Below are 6,000 nucleotides of genomic sequence, written 5' to 3' on the forward strand. Positions count from 1 at the left end.
ACACCTTTATATACAATTTTTATTTGCATCCAGAAAGAAAATGTCATTAGGGGAAATAATTTCAGATCAGCTACTTTTGCATGTCTTCCTGGCACGTAAGTGGCATTTGACTAGTGTGGAATATCTGATAATGAACATAGCAGCATCAAAGTTTGAATTAAAAATCCACCCCCTAGAATGAGTAGCAAGGCTTAAATGATGGAAGCTAAACTGCTGGGTTTTATCTTATATGTAGTACAGAAAACTTATGTTTCATTTCTGTGATATTTCTGCAGAATCTAAAAGTTGTTTGGTTTCTTACAGGAAAAGCTATCAAGGACTGAGTTTTAACTATGTCTTTCCCTAGTCCTTGATAAATTGGATTTTGTGTTGCATGCAGGGCACTTCTTTTTAGAAGATTTAATGAGGATCTTCACAGTAATGTCAAATTAGGAATGAATGGGCTTGTGAAGAAATGCCTACTGGCCAGCTGGTAAGTGTAGCCTTCTTAATCTCACAATTTGGTTAAGGAGGAAAAAGATCTTGGATTTGAACATAGCATACTAGTATGGTCCTGTTTGGACACTAGAATCATAAAATCTGCCTGAAAGAAGCAGCTTCAGTGCTTCAGCTTGTGGCAACAGTTGCTGCTCATCCATTACTGTTGGCTGTGCCTGCATGTGGTGCTTCAGGTGGAATTACTGTCAAGTCTCTCTCCAAGAAGGCAAATTCATAACCTGACTCACAATGACCACCGGACCAAAATCTGCACAGTTTAAAACAGTAAAGAAAGTGATATTAAAAATATCCCAAACATCAGATGTGTAGGAACTCTGGAACCTCAGGCTCTAGCGCATGTTTGTTCCACATGTCTGTCAGATCTGAATGTGTTTTTTATGACATGTCAGTAGGACATGTCATTTAAGTGTTGATTTTTGGGGAATAAACATTTGAAAGTGAACAGGCTTGCCACTTGCTGAAGTATGCTTGAATGACAGCTGTTCGGTTTTTCCCAAATCTCAACATGAAAACTAGCTTGAAGTTTTCAGGAGATAAATCTGTCAGCTTTTTGATACAAAGGAAATTTTGAAGGGCTGGAACACTGACAGAAGTGGGGGTGGAAGCACAGTTGCAGAACAAAAATCAGAAATAAATATGGATTTACTTTGCACTGTAATTTACATTCTAGCCGTAATTTAGAACCCAGAGCAGAATAGGGGTACTTTAAGGCCACTTCTAGTAAAAAATATTTTTAAAAGTCTGTGGAAGTACGTAATCTACCTCCCTCACTGCATCCAGTGAAGGTCAGTGTCAAGGCAGAACGGAGAATGCAAGGTGAAGATGGCAGAGCTGTGCCTGTGCACCCTCAGCAGGGGGGACCAAGCTAGAACCAATCCTGCGCACTGCACTTGCCATCGGTTTATTACACTTGTACGGGTGATGGTATCCTCACCATTCTCAAAACCCTCAGTATCTGGTGCATGGTTATAAATTAATAATGGGTATCATATCTTTGCTTCTGCAACTGCTGCTAATGAAGTTCTCTGTGTGCAGATTTTATTTAAATTCTGCTTTTCTTTTGATCTTGCTGTTAGTATTTGAAGTTGACTGATATTTATCACTGTGTTCTCACTACCTGCCCTAGTTTCCCTGGTGCATACCCCATGGCCCTCTTGCTTAATGCTGAACTGGCAAAGATGCTGGCAAACGTATCATAGACAAGCTGATGAAGTCAGACTAATGACTTAGGCTGGGTTCTGAACTTAAAGCTTTTGCCATTTTGGTTGAGGTATTTTTTTGTTTTGATTTTCTTTGGGAGGGGTAAGGGGTGTTACACCCAACAAAAACTCTTAGTATGGAAGCAGCTACTAAGCTAGCATAGCTAGTCTGGCAAACTGAGCTTAATATTTGGTGAGCATTCGATACATCATGGAGGCCTCGAGCAAGTCAAATGAGTATTTTAATTCATAGTTTTCAGTGTATTTCTCCTACTGTTAGGTTACTCATTTTAAAAGTGGCCATATTTTACTGTCAGTATCATTTTAAAAGAAATAGCGCTCATTTCAGTATAAATGAAAGGGAAGTGTTACCATAAGACAAATTTGTGATGAGTGTTCTTCTGTTGGTACAGATGGCATCTGTGTATTTTTATCACTATAAATCGCTCACAGTTGGAGTCATACTTAGTCCAATATCTTGCTTTATGTTTATTAAAATAATCACAGTTTTAGAGATGATATTAGTCACTCAGTTCTTTGGAAACATTTGGATTGGTAGGTGAAAAAACATATTTATTTTGAGAAAGCAAATGATACAATTCTTTTCCACATATTTATAAATTTACAAATAATAAACTATATTGCAAAGCAGTGAATTAGTAGGCTGAAATATTGATTTGTAAGTCTTATTTTTCTCATACAGTATATAGCAGGTGTATGATAAATTGGGACTTCAAATAGTACCAGTAAATGCACTTGGGGATGGTTATCTATGTTTAAATACAAACTATATATTTTTTTCCCAAAAGTCCCAGTCTGTTGGTAAGATTCCTCAAAAAGTTTAGAACTTGTTTTTGATACCGTGATGACTACAGTTGCATTCCAGCCCTGAACTGGTAATAGTCCACAGCTGTACTAGCCTAGAGGGGAGGATAAGAAGATTTTAAAGACTAGGTTTTCAGCTAGAAGACAGCTACTTGGATCTAATAGATTAGGATCAAACTACCTTTTTATTTCCCTTCTTCTGGGGGTTGCTGACGACTTGTTTGGCTGTTAGCATAACCAAAGCAGTTTACAGACTCTCTTGCATTATCTGGGTTACCTGTGCTCCAGAGACGTCCGTGCTCGGGTTAGGAGTGCCCTGTCTATTCCTCCAGTGCCTGAGCCAAACCCCACAAGCACAGAATGGGAGAGCAGAGCCGTAAGTGCCTACATGCTACCACTCTTTGCTGTGTCTGGTGAGTTTGTCTAACTTGTACTATAATATCTACGTAAAATGGACTACGAATCCCTGCAAATGATGTTGGCAGCGTTCCATGTAGCAGTAGAAATGAGCTGTGAGCTGTGCTGCCCTCCGTCTTTGCAAAATGGTAAAGAGGCAGCAGATTCACTCCAAGCTTTCCAGACTATGAGCTGCAGCCTGAAGGAAAACAAAAAGAATCATGTCTTCGTTCTCTCAAATGAAAACCAGTTGTCCCCTGCTTTCCATAGGATATGGGAGGGAAGCGGGCCTGCATGTACAACAGATGCAAAGTGATGCCAACTGGTTATATAACCTATGTGACCTGATCAAGATAGACAACTTCTTACTCAGTTACTGTTTTTTTCATGATTAGTGCAGTTTTCCTGTTCTGAACCTCAGCAATTACCCAGTTGAAATAACTTTTAAAGAATGGTATTCAAACTATGAAAAATTTAAATTCAACTAAGATGTAGCCAGATAATCTTGTAGCAGTAACATTTATTGAAAACTATAAGAAAATGTATGTTTCTATAGGCAGACACACCCAACCTAACCAGTTTCAAATTTGTACACACTTGCATTAGCAAATTGTAGCTTGCTTTGCTCAACTGAAGTATGAGTCATAAAGATATCAAAGAAAATAACATCCAAAATTCCACTTTAAGAGTAACACATAATTATAAAATTGGTTGACTCAAATGAACAGTTGTCTTCATAAGCAGAATTATCTTGAGTGACCTTCTATCTAAATATGCCTTTACACAAAAGGCCAACACTTGCTGTCCCTGTTCATGTGAACCCTCCGAGCATGTCAGCAGAATTATTCAAAGGGCAGGGTTACGGAGTCAGGATGGCTTTAGCACTGCTGAGCTACTTGCGTGTAAGAATATGGGAGGTGGGCTTTTTGGTTTTTTTTGGTTTTTTTTTTTTGTTCCTGTAGTACATATAACAAGTGTACTTTACTGGATATGCCAGGAGAACACGACATTTATATTCATGGCGTAAAATGTAATTAGAAAGATTTCTCTGTCTTCACTTGATTGGTAAAATTCAGTTGCCTCTGTAATGGAGAACGGACAAGTTTTTCACTTTGTTCTGACGGGAGTAATTCCATTAACTTCAGGGCAGTTACTCAGTACTTACTGCCATGTAACTGAGTTCAGAATGTGCCCCCTCAGATTTGAAAACACTGAGAAAACAGTTATGAGAAGATCATGCTGCAGGAGATTGTAATGGGGAGAAAGGAATATTTCAGAAAATAATTTGCCTAATCTATTTTATAAATTCATATTTACACATATATACATTTATATTTACATATTTACACATCATAGAAAAAGGGACATCAAAAGTCACCCAATTCAAGCCACTGTGATGAGCTGGGATCAGCTTTGCCTAGAGCATGTTATGTGAGAAACAATAGTTTGCTATCAGGATCACCTGAAATGGAATTTGTAATAAAGTGCAGGCAGTAGATATGAATGTTTTACCTCAAGTAACCTAAAATTTGTAACAGAACTTGAGAGAAAAAATGATTATCCCGTATACACACGTATTTTCTTATCAGCTAAAAATCTTCACTCTCTTACCATTTTAATGATGGATTTATCATGCTTACCCACTGGCAGACTCAAAGGGATTTTTCTGTTTTGATTTGGTTTTTGTGTAGAAATGGATTATAATACTTTACATATTGAGGTGTTATTAATGTTTAGAATAAACCTAGATGTATTAAATATACAGTATTATCCATGTCTGTAAACACAAATTAATGTCATTAAGAGATAATTGGATATACTTGTAATTAAGTAACATTCTCTAGTGAACTTACATGCATCATACTTCCTATATTGGTTCAAATGTCATTAATATTAAAATGCATGGCAGACATCCTTCAAAAGAACACCATGCAATTGTACAAAACTTTAGTTTTTAAAAATGAGTTACAAGACAGTCACTTTTCTGACTAAAACATCATGTAGCTTTGTGTATAATAACAACCTGCATAGAATTCAGAGGGAAGAGCTGGAGCTGTAGGAGCACAGAACTGAGGTACTACTGTGCAGTTCTTTTGGAACTTCTCCGTGGAAGAATAAACTTCAAACATGTCTTGTAATGCCCTTCTAATCACGGTTACTTCAGTAAGGCACTTTTTCTGTGTATTTCTTTACTTCTTTCTTCCACTTCATCAGTCAGTACAGATACCAGCCTGCATTAACTTACTGTATAATCTTTAATAATGTCATGATGTAATGATATTATATGTCCCAGAAAACACTATGGGAACTCCATATGAAAATACTGTATAATTATTTCTTGCACTTGATTATAAATGTGGAGCGAGTCTAAATCAAAAAATCATATTTAATTCACACACACAAAATATTACTGGAGTTACAAATTAGAAGTTGTCAGATATGAGAGATCAAAAGTTGCTTTCCCCACATCTGCAGGAATGCACTCAGTGAATTGATAAGGCAGATCACACAATTTTTCTACCAAATTTTGTAAGATTGCTATTGCAAGATTTCTGCCATCTGTAACTCATTTTTGTGAGACCAGCTGTTCTTGTGTTATTTTGACCACATCCATTTAATAATTGCAAAATACATCTCTCTTTGGTTTGGATCTGATCCAAAATAAAATTTGTAAAATGACAAACTGCGACACTAGATCCTACCCTGCTTGTCCCTCTCCACTTGGAACACAGCGGCTTTTACACTTCGTATTCTGGTTTGACTCATCTGTAAATGTGAATGCATATACAAAAATACTATCAGAAGCACTTTTTAACTGTTGTTATGGTGTATTTATAGCAATAGGTTATACGATAATATATCAAAAAATTTCATTAAATATTATTGAAGGAAGGTTTTATAAATCTGCCTTAGACATCATGTAACAAAGATATTTAACATATGGGGTAAAAAGCATAAGTATTACAATGATTTAAAAATTATTCTTGGTAACTTGTTGGCTTGAATAAAAGCATATGGTGAAAAGGGTGCATAAACAAAATTATTGGCATGTATTTATAATTTTTATCAAGAATATAGTTGT

The sequence above is a fragment of the Strix aluco genome, chromosome 10 (assembly GCF_031877795.1).
Source record: "Strix aluco isolate bStrAlu1 chromosome 10, bStrAlu1.hap1, whole genome shotgun sequence".
Taxonomy (NCBI): Eukaryota; Metazoa; Chordata; class Aves; order Strigiformes; family Strigidae; genus Strix; species Strix aluco.